Source organism: Oncorhynchus keta, chromosome 11, assembly GCF_023373465.1.
Source record: "Oncorhynchus keta strain PuntledgeMale-10-30-2019 chromosome 11, Oket_V2, whole genome shotgun sequence".
Taxonomy (NCBI): Eukaryota; Metazoa; Chordata; class Actinopteri; order Salmoniformes; family Salmonidae; genus Oncorhynchus; species Oncorhynchus keta.
Window position 1 is genome coordinate 49549859 of NC_068431.1, and position 19630 is coordinate 49569488.

General features: G+C 45.5%; 1 pseudogene; it reads left to right on the top strand.

Moving 5' to 3' along the window:
* The first annotated feature begins 3714 nt into the window (after positions 1-3714).
* Positions 3715-17027, top strand: LOC118389724 (RAS guanyl-releasing protein 2-A-like; annotated as a pseudogene).
* The last annotated feature ends 2603 nt before the right edge of the window (positions 17028-19630 follow it).

Sequence of the window (19630 nt, forward strand, 5' to 3'; positions counted from 1 at the left end):
GTCAGCGCCAAAAATGTCTTGGGGGTGGGGGGAGGGCACAGGGAGAGTGTGGCAGAGTCAGGAGTCAGACCTGAGCCAACTCCCCCTGTTTATCGTAAGGAGCCAAGGAGGAAACCAGAACCAGAGCCGGTGTTGGAGGTGAGAGAAGCAGAGACTGTGAAGGTGTTAATGGGGAAATTGGATGAGAGAGTTATGAGGGAATTGCTGTGTTGGTGCATTAGGCACGGAATTCGCCCGATGGAGCGTGTCGGGGATTTGATGGCACCTGGGTCAGCGCTCCATACTCGTCCTGAGGTGCGTGTTAGTCAGCTGGTGAAGATTGTGCCAGCCTCACGCACCAGGCCTCCTGTGCATCTCCCTACCCTTGCACGTCCTGTGCCAGCCCTGCTCTCAAGATCTCCAGTACGCCTTTACGGTCCGGTCCATCCTGTGCCACCTCCACACATCAGCCCTCTAGTGGCAGCTCCCCGCACCAGGCTTCCCGTGCGAGTCCTCGGCCCAGTACCACCAGTGCCAGCACCACGCACCAGGCCTTCAGTGTGCTTCACCTGTTTAGCGCTGCCAGAGCCTTCCTCCTCTGCAGCGCTGTCGGAGTCTCCCGCCTGTTTAGCGCTGCCAGAGCCTTTCTCCTCTCCAGCGCTGCCAGAGTCTCCCGACTGTTCAGCGCTGCCAGAGCTGCCAGTCTGCATGGAGCAGCCAGAGCTGCCAGTCTGCATGGAGCAGCCAGAGCTGCCAGTCTGCATGGAGCAGTCAGAGCTGCCAGTCTGCATGGAGCAGTCAGAGCTGCCAGTCTGTATGGAGCAGCCAGAGTCGCCAGTCTGCATGGAGCAGCCAGAGCCGCCAGTCTGCATGGAGTAGCCAGAGCCGCCAGTCTGCATGGAGCAGCCAGAGCTGCCAGTCTGTATGGAGCAGCCAGAGCCGCAAGTCTGCATGGAGCAGCCAGTCTGCATGGAGCAGCCAGAGCCGCCAGTCTGCATGGAGCAGCCAGAGCCGCCAGTCAGCATGGAGCAGCCAGAGCCGCCAGAGCCGTCAGTCAGCCAGGATCCGCCAGTCAGCCAGGATCTTCCAGGTCCGCCAGTCAGCCAGGATCCGCCATTCAGCCAGGATCCGCCAGTCAGCCAGGATCTGCCGGAACCGCCAGTCAGTCAGGATCTGCCAGAACCACCAGCCAGCCAGGATCTGCCAGAGCCAACTACCTGCCTGAGCTTCCTCTCAGTGCTGAGCTTCCTCTCAGTACTGAGCTTCCTCTCAGTCCCGAGCTTCCCCTCAGTCCCGAGCTTCCCCTCAGCCCCGAGCTTCCCCTCAGTCCCGAGCTGCCCCTCAGTCCCGAGCTGCCCCTCAGTCCAGTGGGGTCCTTGGTGAGGGTTACTAGGCCAAGGTCGGCAGCGAGGGTCGCCAATCAAAGGACGCGATACAAGGGGACTAAGACTTTGTTGGAGTGGGGTCCACGTCCCGCGCCGGAGCCGCCACCGTGGACAGACGCCCACCCGGACCCTCCCCTATGGGTTTAGGTGTGCGGCCGGGAGTCAGCACCTTGGGGGGTGGGGGTTTTGTCACGCCCTGGTCTTAGTATTTTGTGTTTTCTTTATTATTTTGGTTAGGCCAGGGTGTGACATGGGTTAATTATGTGGTGTGTTTTGTCTTGAGGTTTTTGTAGGTATTGGGATTGTGGTAGAAAAGTCTATGGTCGCCTGAAGTGGTTCTCAATCAGAGGCAGGTGTTTATCGTTGTCTCTGATTGGGAACCCTATTTAGGCAGCCATATTCTTTGAGTGTTTCGTGGGTGATTGTTCCTGTCTCTGTGTTTGTTTGTACCAGATAGGCTGTTTAGGTTTTTCGCGGTACGTTTCTTGTTCTGTATTGTTCGTGTTTATTCGTTTATTAAACATGTATCAAAATTACCACGCTGCATTTTGGTCCGATCCTTGCTACACCTCCTCTTCAGAGGAGGAGATAGAAGAAACCCGTAACAGGAGGAGGATGTATGATGGTGTGGGGGTGCTTTGCTGGTGACACTGTCAGTCATTTATTTAGAATTCAAGGCACACTTAATCAGCATGGCTACCACAGCATTCTGCAGCGACACGCCATTACATCTGGGTTGCACTTAGTGGGAATATCATTTGTTTTTCAACAGGACAATGAACCAACACACCTCCAGGCTGTGTAAGGTCTATTTGACCAAGAAGGAGAGTGATGGAGTGCTGCATCAGATGACCTGGCCTACACAATCACCCAACCACAACCCAATTGAGATGGTTTGGGAGGAGTTGGACCGCAGAGTGAAGGAGCATATGTGGGAACTCCTTCAAGACTGTTGGAAAATCATTCCAGGTGAAGCTGTTTGAGAGAGTGCCCAAGAGTGTGCAACGCTGTCATCAAGTCAAATCGTGGCGACTTTGAAGACTCTCAAATCTGAAACATACTTGAAACACAGATTTGCAACCTCAAACAAATGGAATAACTAGAAAGGAAAACCACGATTACACCCCCACCCTCAGGATGTGTGTGTGCGTATGTGTGTTGACAGGAAGAGAGAGAGAGCGAGAGAGAGGGGAGACAAACATGTTTCCATGACCACAGCAGTACTTTGTTAGCGCATTTACTTTATTGAGAGGAAAGGTGGTTGACACTTTGGGGCGGGGTCAAGAGAAGGGAATGTGACCGCACATAAATCGCTCAGCAAAAAAAGGAAACTGAGAGCAAAAGACAGCTAAAGGGATATCTGTAACTGTCACTCAGTCAGACAAGCTGCTTGGAATACGTTATGGGATGGAGGGGTTCCAACAGCTTTCGTCGTCTTCTGATGGGATCCTAATGACTTTTAATATACAGCATTAACATTTACATTTAGTGAGATAATTAAGGAGGTCTTAACAGGGTCAAATAAGTTCTCTTGATGTTTGCTATTCACTTGATGACAGACACTTTCCCAGTTTTACACACCTCATGACAACACTGCTGGGGTCATTTCAAGAGGGTAAGACATTTTTTTATGATCTAATATAATTTTGGTTGTTAGACTGGTTGTGGTGTCAAGTGGTGGGAATAGTGTTGTAATGACTCATCTACTGTATCTAATAGGTCAGGAAAAGTATGCAAAAACAGAGCAACGTCTAATTGTGTTTGACATTTATTTAATACGTGGGAAAGATTGAACCGCCACCAACACACTTTGATCTCTGTCTGATGGGTAATCATTTGGCTGAGATGATCTTTTCCTTTCATCATTTATAATCAGATCAAACATGGATGTGGAAGGATGAATTATTAAAACCAAAATATTGCAATATTGCTGCTTCTTTTGTCACAGAAATAGACCACTTGGTGTTAACATCAGTGAGTGAACAGATGAATACTAATTTGCTAGGCCTACCCTCAGATGGGTAGAACATACTCGTCTGAGAGTCTTTTTTGTTTGTTTTCATGTCCGTACCAACGTTCATGTATGTATTAAGGTGAGGCAGAACGAACACTTAAACTGAAACTGAAATCCTCATGAAAGAGGAAGAGTTGCTTGGCTTGTTGACTGGAGCAGGGTAGCTGCCTGCCTGAGGACTAAACAGACTCATCAGAGGGCTCTGTTGGAAGGTTTGCCCAACAGAATAGCAAACACACAGCCTTTCTTCTGAATCCCACACCTCATCACAATCTCACTGTGTGTTCGAACGGAGGAGACAACAGAAAGGGGCATTGGAGAGAGAACCAGAGGAGGATGAAGTTCATCGGATTGGATCGGTCAGCGACAGCGGATGATCTTACGGATGCTTGCATCAAAGCATTTGGTAAGGATTCACTAATTGCCTCTCTTTCGGTGTAGTGTCTGATATAGTTGAAGACGGTGCTTGCTTAGATAACATTTTGATCGTTTTTGTTGTTGTTGTTTTGTTTGTGTGCACAACTACAGCAGTTTCCATTTAAATGAATCATACAATATCTGGCGGCTTGCCTTGTACAGTGAAGCTCATCCACGTATCTCAGGCAGGCTGAGTGATGAGCCTCTGGTCCAGATGTTTCTCACGATACATCCCTGGTACATCTCCTCTGCTGACCTGGCCAAGAAACTCTCCAACAAGTATCCTTTCAGACAAATGACACACTACTATTCTCTTTATAAAATAAAATGATGTGCCAGATGCTAGTAGAGGGTTATTTTTGACATATAGCGATGGCCCCTAGGATTTAGCAGACAAAAGGGACTCCTCCTTTACTCCTTAACCACTCAAACAGGTCTCTGGATGGGAAACTGTCCGCCTGAACTCGGGTCACAAATGTGCCATCTTATCAAGTGAGTGAATATGGAGCACTACAGAGAAAGAACTGTTTCAGGTCTTAGTTGTGAGATTCTGGGCTTGTGTTTCAACAGTAACCCATCAGACTGTTAAACAGCCATCGCTAACATAGAGAGGCTGCTGCCAACGTACAGACTCAAATCTCTGGCCACTAGTGACACAAAGGTGTCACTAGTCACTTTAAGAATGTTTACATATCCCCACCATTACTTCATTGGTCACATGCGCCGAAAACAACAAGTGTAGACTTTACTGTGAAATGCTAACTTACAAGCCCTTAACCAACAGTGCAGTTCAAGAAGAAGAAAATATTTACCAAGTAGACTAAAATAAAAAGCAATAATAAAAAGGGACACAATAAGAATAACAATAATGAGGCTATACACAGGGGGCCCCGGCCCTAAGTCAGTGTGCGGGGGTACAGGCTAGTTGGGGTAATATGAACATATACAGTTGAAGTCGGAAGTTTATTAAGGTTGGAGTCATTAAAACTTGTTTTTCAACCACTCCACAAATTTCTTGTTAACAAACTATAGTTTTGGCAAGTCGGTTAGGACATCTACTTTGTGCATGACACAAGTCATTTTTCCAACAATTGTTTACAGACAGATTATTTCACTTATAACTCACTGTATCACAATTCCAGTGGGTCAGAAGTGTACATACACTAAGTTGACTGTGCCTTTAAACAGCTTGGGAAAATCCAGGAGATGATGTCATGGCTTTAGAGGCTTCTGATAGGCTAATTGACATAATTTGAGTCAATTGGAGGTGTACCTGTGGATGTATTTCAAGGCCTACCTTCAAACTCATTGCCTCTTGGCTTGACATCACAGGAAAATCAAACGAAATCAGCCAAGACCTCAGAAAAAAAATGTAGACCTCCACAAGTCTGGTTCATCCTTGGGAGCAATTTCAAAAACGCCTGAAGGTACCACGTTCATCTGTACAAACAATGGTATGCAAGTATAAACACCATGGGACCACGCAGCCGTCATACTGCTCGGGAAGGAGACACGTTCTGTATCCTAGAGATGAACGTACTTTGGTGCAAAAAGTGCAAATCAATCCCACAACAACAGCAAATGACCTTGTGGTGATGCTGGAGGAAACAGGTACAAAATATCTATATCCACAGTAAAACGAGTCCTATATCGACATAACCTGAAAGGCTGCTCAGCAAAGAAGACGCAACTGCTCCAAAACCGCCATAAAAAAGCCAGACGGGGGTTCCGGTGACGCAACTTAGGAAATGGCTGCCTAGCTTTTTGTACTGCACATCGGTTGGGTATTTCCCCCCCTAAATTCAAGTATTTACTCTGAGCATTATAACAACCTAAGCAAAATGGAGAAGCGGAGCTACAACAACAGCCTGTAACAAGACAGCAGAAGATATAATCGTCGATGAACCCGAAATGCCTAATGCTATGTAATATCCAAGATGGCGTCGCAGTCAGACGTCTTGTCATGTCGTGTCCCTTGTATATATCGTTTTTACATATTTTTCTTCGCATATCTTTAAAAATATTTTGCTAAACCTCAACATCTAAATTACTCTCCTGCAACCCGCTTCACCCAATGTAATGTGCATCTGCTTTTTTTTCTTCTAAAGTATTTATATTTACTTCGGATCTGGAACCCCTCAACTGAAGCTAGCCAGCTAACTACCAGCTATCAGTTAGCAAACCATTGCTAGCGGTCATCAGCTAACCTTTAGCTCAGATAGCTCTCGCCAGTTCAAACAACGCGACTCTAACCAGAGCATAACGGACGTATTATTTTTATCCCCGGATTCCCACCGCAAACGGAACATTTTCATCTGGATCTTCACAACTAGCTAACCGCAACCCCGGATGACTACTCCTGGCTAGCGTTTCCATCCACTTAGCTTGAAGCTAGCCCGGCCAGGGCTCCTGTGCTACCACCGAAGCATACTCCTGGGCTACAATATCCGGACCCACGACCGGTCTATCGATGTCACCGCATGAAGAGGCATAAACAGACTTAACCCCATCGCGACGCCCCCCAAAGGCTAACTTTCTAGCCCTTAGTATCTGCTTGCTTGCTAATTCGGCCTGCTAACTGCTAGCCTGCCCCGGTCTACTAACTGCTAGCTTGTTTAGCCCCGGTCTGCTAACTGCTAGCTTGTTTAGCCCCGGTCTGCTAACTGTTAGCTTGTTAGCACAGGCCTGCTAACTGTCTGAATCGTCGTGTCCCCAGCCAGCCCAGCCACTCACTGGACCCATATTTTTTTTCAATCTCTTTTCGATTTTTAATTTGATTATACCTTCCGGTAACCTGCCTCACCCAATGTGATACGGAATCACTATTATTTTAAATTTTTAGAATACATTCAAGAACCTCCAGAAGCTAACCAGCTAACTAGCTACAAGCTATTTAGTCATTGTTAGCCACTGCTAGCGGCTTTTACCTTCTGCACAGCCAGCTAGTTTTTTTTAGCCTGGATAATTACTCACCAGTCTACCAGTATCGAACTGTCTCTCCACAACAATGCCGGATTCCTGCCGTAATCCCTGGACCACTACTTCTGATCTTCACAGCTAGCTTGCACGCAGTACCGAAGCTATCCCTGAGGCCCACTTCCCGGCCTACTCAGCTGTTCACCCGAACCACACTCATACACGGCTAGAGAACAATACTCCACCGGATCCTTGCTGTAAACTCTGGACCTTGGTTAACACCACTGCCATGAAGCTAGCACCAGTTAGCCATGAGCCAGGCACATCTCCCTGCTAGCAGGCACATCTCCCTGCCAAACCCCCCTAACACCCCCGGGCTACTAACTTTAAACGCTGTGTCGCTAGCGTAGTGGCGGCTTCCCTGTCCCATCTACCGCTGCCCCCTGGACACTGTGATCACTTGGCTACATAGCTGATGCCTGCTGGACTGTCCATTAATCACGGTACTCCATTCTGTTTGTTTATGTTTTTATCTGTCGGCCCCAGCCGCACTCAGGCTCTGTGTGTAGTTAATCCGACCCTCTCTGCCTAGTCAACGCCATTTTACCTGCTATTGTTGTGCTAGCTGATTAGCTGTTGTTGTCTCACCTACTGTTTTAGCTAGCTCCCCCAATCAACACCTGCGATTACTGTATGCCTCGCTTTATGTCTCTCTCAAATGTCAATATGCCTTGTATACTGTTGTTCAGGTTAGTTATCATTGTTTTACTTTACAATGGAGCCCCTAGTTCCACTCCTCATACCTCTGATACCTTCTTTGTCCCACCTCCCACACATGCTGTGACCTCACCCATTACAACCAGCATGAACAGAGATACAACCTCTCTTATCATCACCCAGTGCCTAGGCTTACCTCCGCTGTACCCACACCCCACCATACCCCTGTCTGCGCATTATGCCCTGAATATATATTCTACCATGCCCAGAAATCTGCTCCTTTTATTCCTTGTCCCCAACGCTCTAGGCGACCAGTTTTGATAGCCTTTAGCCGCAACCTCATACTACTCCTCCTCTGTTCCGCGTGTGATGTGGAGGTAAACCCATGCCCTGCATGTCCCCAGGCATCCTCATTTGTTGACTTCTGTGATCGAAAAAGCCTTGGTTTCATGCATGTCAACATCAGAAGCCTCCTCCCTAAGTTTGTTTTACTCAATGCTTTAGCACACTCAGCTAACCCTGATGTCCTTGCCGTGTCTGAATCCTGGCTCAGGAAGGCCACCAAAAATTCTGAGATTTCCATACCCAACTATAACATTTTCCGTCAAGATAGAACTGCCAAAGGGGGAGGAGTTGCAGTCTACTGCAGAGATAGCCTGCAAAGTAATGTCATACTTTCCAGGTCCACACCCAAACAGTTCGAACTACTAATTTTAAAAATGACTCTCTCCAGAAATAAGTCTCTCACTGTTGCCGCCTGCTACCGACCCCCCTCAGCCCCCATCTATGTGCCCTGGGCACCATTTGTGAATTGATCGCCCCCCCATCTAGCTTCAGAGTTTGTTCTGTTAGGTGACCTAAACTGGGATATGCTTAACACCCTACAGTCCTACAATCTAAGCTGGATGCCCTCAATCTCACACAAATCATCAAGGAACCCACCAGGTACAACCCTAAATCTGTAAACGAAGGCACCCTCATAGACGTCATCCTGACCAACTGGCCCTACAAATACACCTCCGCTGTCTTCAACCAGGATCTCAGCGATCACTGCCTCATTGCCTGTATCCGCTACGGATCCGCAGTCAAACGTCCACCCCTCATCACTGTCAAACGCTCCCTAAAACACTTTTGTGAGCAGGCCTTTCTAATCGACCCGGCCCGGGTATCCTGGAAGGATATTGACCTCATCCTGTCAGTTGAGGATGCCTGGTAAGATAAGATAAGATAAGCATACTCCGTTCAAAAAATGCAGAACTAAGAACAGATATAGCCCTTGGTTCACTCCAGAACTGACTGCCCTCGACCAGCACAAAAACATCCTGTGGCGGACTGCAATAGCATCGAATAGTCCCCACAATATGCAACTGTTCAGGGAAGTCAGGAACCAATACAAGCAGTCAGTCAGGAAAGCAAAGGCCAGCTTCTTCAGGCAGAAATTTGCATCCTGTAGCTCTAACTCAAAAAGTTTTGGGACACTGTAAAGTCCATGGAGAACACGAGCACCTCCTCCCAGCTGCCCAATGCACTGAGGCTAGGTAACACGGTCACTACCGATAAATCCATGATTATCGAAAACTTCAACAAGCATTTCTCAACGGCTGGCCTTGCCTTCCTCCTGGCTACTCCATCCTCGGCCAACAGCTCCGCCCCCCAGCAGCTACTCGCCCAAGCCTCTCCAGGTCCTCCTTTACCCAAATCCAGATAGCAGATGTTCTGAAAGAGCTGCAAAACCTGGACCCGTACAAATCAGCTGGGCTTGACAATCTGGACCCTCTATTTCTGAAACTATCCGCCGCCATTGTCGCAACCCCTATTACCAGCCTGTTCAACCTCTCTTTCATATCGTCTGAGATCCCCAAGGATTGGAAAGCTGCCGCAGCTCGGCCACGCTCAAGGTACTAAAGGATATCATAACCGCCATTGATAAAAGACAGTACTGTGCAGCCGTCTTCATCGACCTGGCCAAGGCTTTCGACTCTGTCAATCACCATATTCTTATCGGCAGACTCAGTAGCCTCGGTTTTTCTAATGACTGCCTTGCCTGGTTCACCAACTACTTTGCAGACAGAGTTCAGTGTCAAATCGGAGGGCATGCTGTCCGGTCCTCTGGCAGTCTCTATGGGGGTGCCACAGGGTTCAATTCTCGGGCCGACTCTTTTCTCTGTATATATCAATGATGTTGCTCTTGCTGCGGGCGATTCCCTGATCCACCTCTACGCAGATGACACCATTCTGTATATTTCCGGCCCGTCCTTGGACACTGTGCTATCTAACCTCCAAACGATCTTCAATGCCATACAACACTCCTTCCGTGGCCTCCAACTGCTCTTAAACGCTAGTAAAACCAAATGCATGCGTTTCAACCGTTCGCTGCCTGCACCCGCACGCCCGACAAGCATCACCACCCTGTCTGGCTAGACTGTAAACTCTCCTTCCAGACTCATATCAAACATCTCCAATCTAAAATCAAATCTAGAGTCGGCTTTCTATTCCGCAACAAAGCCTCCTTCACTCACACCGCCAAACTTACCCTAGTAAAACTTACTATCCTACAGATCCTCGACTTCGGCGATGTCATCTACAAAATAGCTTTCAATACTCTACTCAGCAAACTGGATGCAGTTTATCACAGTGCCATCCATTTTGTTACTAAAGCACCTTATACCACCCACCACTGCGACCTGTATGTTCTAGTCTGCTGGCCCTCGCTACATATTCGTCGCCAGATCCACTGGCTCCAGGTCACCTACAAGTCCATGCTGGGTAAAGCTCCGCCTTATCTCAGTTCACTGGTCACGATGGCAACACCCACCCGTAGCACGCGCTCCAGCAGGTGTATCTCACTGATCATCCCTAAAGCCAACACCTCATTTGGCCGCCTTTCGTTCCAGTTCTCTGCTGCCTGTGACTGGAACGAATTGCAAAAATTGCTGAAGTTGGAGACTTTTATCTCCCTCACCAACTTCAAACATCTGCTATCTGAGCAGCTAACCGATCGCTGCAGCTGTACATAGTCTACCGGTAAATAGCCCACCCAATTATACCTACCTCATCCTCATACTGTTTATATTTATTGACTTTTCTGCTCTTTTGCACACCAATATCTCTACCTGTACATACCATCTGATCATTTATCACTCCAGTGTTAATCTGCAAAATTGTAATTATTCGCCTACCTCCTCATGCCTTTTGCACACAATGTATATAGACTCTCTCTTTTTTATCTACTGTGTGATTGACTTGTTTATTGTTTACTCCATGTGTAACTCTGTTGTCTGTTCACACTGCTATGCTTTATCTTTGCCAGGTCGCAGTTGCAAATGAGAACTTGTTCTCAACTAGCCTACCTGGTTAAATAAAGGTAAAATAATAAAAAATAGCGAAAATAAGATAGCAGCAGCAAAAGAACCCTCATTTCGTGAGGTGATGAAGGAGGAATTGCGCGAGGCGCTCACAGGCTTACGAGAGGAACTTCGAGAAGATGTAAGAAAATAACTAAATGAGTTCAAGAAGGACATTAACCAGAAACTGGAAGAAAACAAATTAGAACTTCACAGCATAGCTACAAGAATGGGGGACGCAGAACAGCGCTTTGTGGAAACGGACACATGGAACTCAGCAGTCAAGGAAATACTTGAACAGTCACTGAAAAGCCAACACGCACTACAGGCAAAAGTTACAGAACTCTAAGGTTTCTCACGTCGAAACAACATTAGACTTTATAACGTAGTAGAGGGCGCAGAAAAAGACTCTATGCCCAACTTCGTGGAGGGTCTATTCAAGGGCATACTTGAAGACGACACTGAATTCATCCCCTCAAATCCCAGAGGCAAGAGACAGTCCTCTGACATGGGAGTCCAAATACCAAAGCATTTTCCCACTTTATTATCGTTCTTGATTTTTCGTTCATTTGTAGGTTCATGATAAGCAGGCAGATATGGTGCACAGGGTGTTTTATTTATATCGATGCATCATGGGGATTTAAGGTCATAATAAGTCTCAATGTAAACAGACTGGGGAGTGTCATCAAGAGAAGTAAGGTCATAGCAAAGATGACACGGGAGGAGAGTTGACATACTATTCTGGTAGGAAACTCACTTATCCACCTGAACACGAGAAACTCAAGAAAATGGGATTTAGGAACACTTTTTTTTTTCTTCTTACAAAATGGGTAGAAGGGGAGTTGCAATCTTGATCCCAAATTCAGTTCATTTTGAGTTTATGTCAGAAATAAAAGACAAGGAGGGTAGATTTATACTCGTTAAATGTAAACTGGATAACAAGGAAGTTACATTATGTAATGTATACGCACCCCCAGGGAGTGACATGGTCTTCTACAGGAAGGTGTTTCATTTAATTGCCACAGAAACCACTGGTACTCTTATCTGTGGAGGGGACTTTAACACAATTCTAAACTCAAAATTGGACAGCACAAACCAAAATAGGAAAATGAGCCTCGTTGCCAAGAAGATCAATACGATACTGCAGGATCTAGGACTGCTCGATGTATGGCGTGACACCCACAAGACCGATAAGGAATATACTTTTTACTCAGCCCGCCACACTGAATACTCCAGGTTAGACTAGTTTTTATGTACAGTGCAGATAGACACGGGCTTAAGGATTGTAGGATCGGGCAGAGCGACTTATCAGATCATAATGGAGTTTACCTAACTCTACACCTTGATAGCAAACCAAGAAATACAGCATTCAAGGAATCAATAAAGACAGAATTGAATATCTATCTGGAGAATAATGATAATGGGGAAGTATCTCCTGCTATATTGTGGGATGCAGCTAAGGCAGTTATTAGAGGGAAGATCATAGCCACATCATCTCTCAAGAAACAGATTAAAGCACAGAAACTGCTGAAATTACAGGAAACCCTAAGAAACTTAGAATGATCTCATAGTCAATACAAAGACCCTCTTATATTACGAGAGATTCAAAAGGTAAAACAGGAAATTGACCAGATTTATAGAGAAGAAGTAGAAAAAAAGCTTAGGTTCCTGAAACAACGATATTATGAAGCAGGCTCAAAGTCAACCAAATTACTAGCATGGAGACTCAGGAAACAACAAGCACAGAATACCATTTTCAAAATAAAAGACCCCAAAACAAAAAAGATCATATGCAAATGAGATGAAATACAGAATGCATTTGAATCATCTTACACAAATCTGTACAAGCAACCAGAGAAGGCAGATGCACAGACAATAGGGCACTTTTTGAACTCACTTGATCTCCCCTCAATTGGGACAGAGGAAAATGATAGACTAACTTTAGAAATATCCACCAAAGAAATTAATAAAGCAATATCTCAACAAAAAGTCAACAAGTCTCCAGTTACTGATGGCTTCCCTTCAGAATGGTTCAAGACCTTCAGAGAACAATTAACACCTCTACTTAAGGCCTGTTTTAACTGGACTCTGGAAGGAGTCCTGTTCAACTGGAAGGAATGCAGTTCATATAGACCTATCGCAATTCTTAACACAGATTCTAAACTATATGCATCAATAATAGCCAAAGGAATGAAGAACATAATCCCAGAATTGATTGACGGAGATCAAACTGGTTTCATACAAATAGGCAGACACAGGAAAATATATATAAATATAAAATATAAATAAAATAAAAATGTAAAAAAATAATATATATAAAATTTAAGGAGAACACTACATGTCATGGACCACATTACTCAGAATAAGACAAGTGCAATAGTAATCAGCCTAGATGCAGAAAAAGCATTTGATTCTGTGGGATGGGATTACCTATTCCAAGTTATGGAAAGATTTGGTTTCAACAAAGAAGTGATACAGTGCATCAAAACACTGTATTCATGTCCGACCGCTAGAATAAAGATAAATGGACATTTGACACAAACGATAAAATTAGAGCGAGGGGCAAGACAAGGCTGTAATCTATCACCCACACTCTTCTCCTTGTACCTCGAACCATTAGCAGCGGGAATAAGACAGGACCCAACCTTAGAGGGAATAACAATAAGAGGCAGTGAACATAAGATATGCATATATGCTGATGACGTTCTGTTATTCCTTAAAGACCCAGGCTCAAGTGTACCTAGATTGATGGATGTTTTACAAACATTTGGAACATATTCAGGGTATGTGCTTAACGTACACAAGATCCAAGCCCTAGTATATCATTTTACCCCACTGGAAGAGCTGAAGCGTAGGTATAACTTCACCTGGCCCTCTTCATCCATAAAATATCTGGGAGTAAATTTACCAAAAGATACACACAAACTTTATTGCATGAATTACGATCACACTAACAAGAAAATATATGATGGCCTAGACAGGTGGAATTCACTTCCCTTAGGTCTCAGTAGTAGAATTGAAACAATCAAAATCCACGTCCTGCCAAGGTTACTGTATTTGTTCCAATCACTGCCCATAGAAATCCCGTCTAAACAGTTTCGGGAATGGGATAAACGGATATCAAGGTTTATCTGGAACAGTAAGAGACTAAGAACTAGATACACAACATTACAGTTACCAAAAAAACTGTGGGGGTATGGCCTTACCAAACCTAAAAGATGATTATGTGTCAGCCCAATTGAGACCTCTGGTGTGTTGGTGAAATTCAGAATACGAATCCAAATGGAAAGACATGGAGACTACTCTGACAGAGATACCCATACAGTCAGTACTGGGAAATAAGGAGATGGTAAAAGAAATATACAATAGACAAAATCAGTGGATTAATTTCTCTCTGAAGACACGGTTTAGGGTAATTAAGCTAAATAATTTAGACTGAGAGATCAAACTGCTGAGTTGGCCCGCATATGACTCCAGCTTCATCCCTGCAACTCAGGACAGGAGGTTTAAACAATGGACGCAGAAAGGCATCACATCATTCAGTACAATTATAAGGAATGGGAACCTAGATAACTTCCAGGACCTAAGTAAAAAACATGGCTTGGATAAACAAGATTTTTACAGATACCTACAAGTTCGACACTATTTCTTTTTTAAGGGAGATAAGTGACTGAGCCTCGAGCACCTCCAAAATTAATCCAAGTATTCACTAACGCATACAACTTGGGGAGTAACAAAAAAACGATTTCAAATCTCTACTTGGGTATTCAATCCTCAAAGAAACATTCTACAAACTATATTAAAAAGAAATGGGAGGAGGAACTTAACATTGAAATAACTGATGAAACATGGTTGAACATATTAGAGACTCAACAAAGCTCCACCAACTCAAGGTCATGGAGAGAATTCTGTTGGAAGAATGTTACACGTTTCTTCATAACACCTAAACTGAAATCAAAACAGACTGGCTCACTACACCCTTGTTGCAGAGAATGTGATCTACTGAGGGTGGACCACTCTCATATCTTTTGGACTTGCCCCGCAATCGAAACTTACTGGGGAGAAATAAGACCTAACATTGGAAAAATAATGGGATTTGACATAGAACAAACATTCATTTCTTTGTACATGGGTGAAATACACAATAGAGAAAAGTACCTCTTGAAGGTCCTACTGGCAGCCAGTAAAAGGCCATCACTAGGAAATGGCTACAAAAAGACCCTCCCACAGTGACACAATGGATAGACATTGTAGAAGAAATACCCCACATGGAGCGTATGACCTCTGCTTTAAGAACTCAACAGGAGAGAGGTCAAGAATACTGGGAAAAATGGGTTTCGTACTTGGAAAAGGTCTAATTCAAAGATGTCAATGTAACTAATAAGATGATATGATGATTAAGGTATGAAGTGCACTGTAACTGCCAGATATTTTTTTTTTGTTCATTTATTTGACTTTATTTGTACTTTCTTTGTGTTCCTACTATAAAAACTAAGTATAAAAAAAATATATAAAAAAAGCCAGACTACGGTTTGCAACTGCACATGGGGACAAAGATTGTACTTTTGGAGAAATGTTCTCTGGTCTGATGAAACAAAAATAGAACTGTTTGGCAATAATGACCATCGTTATGTTTGGAGGAAAAATGGGGATGCTTGCAAGCCAAAGAATACCATCCCAACTGTGAAGTACGAGGGTGGCAGCATCATGTTGTGGGGTGCTTTGCTGCAGGAGGGACTGGTGCACTTCACAAAATAGATGGCATCGTGAGAGTGGAAAATGATGTGGATATACTGAAGCAACATCTCAAGACATCAGTCAGGAAGTTAAAGCTTGGTCGCAAATGGGTCTTCCAAATGGAACAATGACCCCAAGCATACTTATAAAGTTGTGGCAAAATGGCTTAAGGACAACAAAGTCAAAGTATTGGAGTGGCCATCACAAAGACCTGACATCAATCCCATAGAAAATGTGTGGGCAGAACTCAAAAAGTGTGTGCGAACAAGGAGGCCTACAAACCTGACTCGGTTGCACCAGCTCTGTCAGGAGGAATGGGCCAAAATTCACCCAACTTATTGTGGGAAGCTTGTGAAAGGCTACCCGAAATGTTTGACCCAAGTTAAACAATTTAAAGGCAATGCTACCAAATACTAATTGAGTGTATGTAAACTTCTGACCCACTGGGAATGTGATGAAAGAAATAAAAGCTGAAATAAATAATTCTCTCTAATATTATTCTGACATTTCACATTCTTAAAATAAAATGGTGATCCTAACTGACCTAAAATGGAAAAGTCAGGAATTGTGAAAAACTGAGTTTAAACGTATTTGGCTGAGGTGTATGTAAACTTCCGACTTCAACTGTAGGTACAGTATAAAAAGATCATCAAAGACAACAAACACCCGAGCCTCTGCTTGTTGTATGACTATGTATAGACAATAACCAGCAAGTAGCAGCAGTGTACAAACAAAGAGAGGGGTTCAATGTAAATAGTCCGGGGTGGCAATTTGATTCATTGTTCAGCAGTCTTATGTCTTGGGGGTAGAAACTGTTTTAAGGAGACTTTTGGACAAAAAAACGGGAGCCTTTTGGACCTAAACTTGGGGCTCACTTGGGTACAGTTTGCCGTGCGGTAGCAGAGAGAACAATCTATGATTTGGGTGTCTGGAGTTGTTGACAATTGTTTGGGCCTTCCTCTGACACCGCCTTGCATATGGGTCCTGGATGGCAGAAAGCTTGGCCCCAGTGATGTACTGGACTGTACGCACTATCCTCTGTCGCGCCTTACGGTCAGATGCCGATCGGTTGCCGTACTAGGCTGTGATGCAACTGGTCAGGATTGCTCTCGATGGTGCAGCTGTAGAACTTTTTGAGGATCTGAGGACCCATGCCAAATCTTTTCAGTCTCCTGAGGGGGTAAAGCTGTGGTCGTGCCCTCTTCACGACTTTCTTGGATGATAGCCATTATTGCCATGAATGCACAGTATATTATATACTTAATGTATGTATTACTATATCCATGTAGGTATCTGATTTCCATACTCTTTGGCTCTGCGCCAGAAATGACAATACTGACGTATTCCTGCCTTTCTATCATTTTAACCCTGTCTCTCCATAAGGTACTGGATCAGTGAGTTCCCAGCAGTGTTGATCTGAACCCAGAGCTGGCAGAGCAGATCAGAGGGCTGAAGGAGCAGCTGGCCCAGCAGGGAGGGGAGCACCAGAACACACTCATCAACATTGATGGTGTGTAAGTGCCGCCTGTCTGCAGCCAGAAAATCATACAAGCATAGAAGCAGGCAAGCAGCCAGGCAGCCATGGTCTTCTCACAGTGACAGCTTAGCATACCATTTAAATGATACAGTATAAAGAATTTCAGAGTGCATGAGGGCATCGACAACCAGCCACTCTCACAGTACTTCTACTTCGACAGTTTATGTTTGTTTCTTATTCTCTCTAGGCCGTCATATGAGTGGAGAAGACAGGCTCAGTCTGACTTCAAGAAGAGGAAGACATCTCTCCTCTTTCATCCCCTGGACTCATCTGAACTAGTAGAGCACCACACCTACATGGAGCATATGTCCTTCTGTCGGATACCGGTGAGTGTGGCTGGCCAGCAGGTGTCTCTGTTCACCAGCTTCTCTCTGTGTCTCACTAAGTTGACTTATTTGCTCTTGGCTGAATTATGCAGTATACGTTGTATTTGTACTTGTGTGAGAGAGACTGTGTGTTTGTGTGCACGTTTGACCGTGTGTATATGTATATATTGGACAGTGTGTCTACGACGGTTCCTTACCCTCCAGTTCCAGGACCACCACAGCTTTGTGATGCATGGCTGCACGGACTTCATCACCCACTTCAACAGTGTGTCTCAGTGGATCCATCTGATGGTGCTCAGCAAGCCCCCCCCCCTCAGAGGGCTGTAGTCATCTCCCATTTCATCAGGGTCGCACAGGTCAGTCAATCAACTTCCAGGTCAGTGAGAGTCAACCCCCAGGTCTGTGAGAGCCAACCCCCATGTCTGTGAGAGCCAACCCTCAGGTCAGAAAGAGAGTCAACCCTCAGGTCAGAAAGAGAGTCAACCCTCAGGTCAGAAAGAGAGTCAACCCCCAGGTCAGAAAGAGAGTCAACCCCCAGGTCAGAAAGAGAGTCAACCGTCAGGTCAGAAAGAGAGTCAACCGTCAGGTCAGAAAGGGAGTCAACCTCCAGGTCAGAAAGAGAGTCAACCGTCAGGTCAGAAAGAGAGTCAACCCCCAGGTCAGAAAGAGAGTCAACCCCCAGGTCAGAAAGAGAGTCATCCCCAGGTCAGAAGGAGAGTCAACCGTCAGGTCAGAAAGAGAGTCAACCGTCAGGTCAGAAAGGGAGTCAACCTCCAGGTCAGAAAGAGAGTCAACCGTCAGGTCAGAAAGAGAGTCAACCCCCAGGTCAGAAAGAGAGTCAACCCCCAGGTCAGAAAGAGAGTCATCCCCCAGGTCAGAAAGAGAGTCAACTGTCAGGTCAGAAAGAGAGTCAACCGTCAGGTCAGAAAGAGAGTCAACCGCCAGGTCAGAAAGAGAGTCAACCGCCAGGTCAGAAAGAGATCAAAACCGCCAGGTCAGAAAGAGATTCAACCTCCAGGTCAGAAAGAGAGTCAACCGTCAGGTCAGAAAGAGAGTCAACCCCCAGGTCAGAAAGAGATCAAAACCCCCAGGTCAGAAAGAGAGTCAACCGCCAGGTCAGAAAAGAGATCAAAACCGCCAGGTCAGAAAGAGAGTCAACCGCCAGGTCAGAAAGAGATCAAAACCACCAGGTCAGAAAGAGAGTCAACCCCCAGGTCAGAAAGAGATCAAAACCACCAGGTCAGAAAGAGAGTCAACCTCCAGGTCAGAAAGAGAGTCAACCTCCTGGTCAGAAAGAGAGTCAACCGCCAGGTCAGAAAAAGAGTCAACCTCCAGGTCAGAAATAGAGTCAACTCCCAGGTCAGAAAGAGAGTCAACCTCCAGGTCAGAAATAGAGTCAACTCCCAGGTCAGAAAGAGATCAAAACCACCAGGTCAGAAAGAGAGTCAACCGCCAGGTCAGAAAGAGAGTCAACCGCCAGGTCAGAAAGAGAGTCAACCGCCAGGTCAGAAAGAGAGTCAACCGCCAGGTCAGAAAGAGAGTCAACCCCCAGGTCAGAAAGAGATTCAACCGCCAGGTCAGAAAGAGATTCAACCCCCAGGTCAGAAAGAGAGTCAACCGCCAGGTCAGAAAGAGAGTCAACCGCCAGGTCAGAAAAAGAGTCAACCTCCAGGTCAGAAAGAGAGTCAACCTCCAGGTCAGAAATAGAGTCAACCCCCAGGTCAGAAAGAGATCAAAACCACCAGGTCAGAAAGAGAGTCAACCCCCAGGTCAGAAAAAGAGTCAACCTCCAGGTCAGAAAGAGAGTCAACCTCCAGGTCAGAAATATAGTCAACCCCCAGGTCAGAAAGAGATCAAAACCACCAGGTCAGAAAGAGAGTCAACCGCCAGGTCAGAAAGAGAGTCAACCGCCAGGTCAGAAAAAGAGTCAACCTCCAGGTCAGAAAGAGAGTCAACCGCCAGGTCAGAAAGAGAGTCAACCGCCAGGTCAGAAAAAGAGTCAACCTCCAGGTCAGAAAGAGAGTCAACCGTCAGGTCAGAAGGAGAGTCATCCCTCAGGTCAGAAAGAGAGTCAACCCCCAGGTCAGAAAGAGAGTCAACCCCCAGGTCAGAAAGAGAGTCATCCCCCAGGTCAGAAAGAGAGTCAACCCCCCAGGTCAGAAAGAGAGTCAACCGTCAGGTCAGAAGGAGAGTCATCCCCCAGGTCAGAAAGAGAGTCAACCCCCAGGTCAGAAAGAGAGTCAACCCCCAGGTCAGAA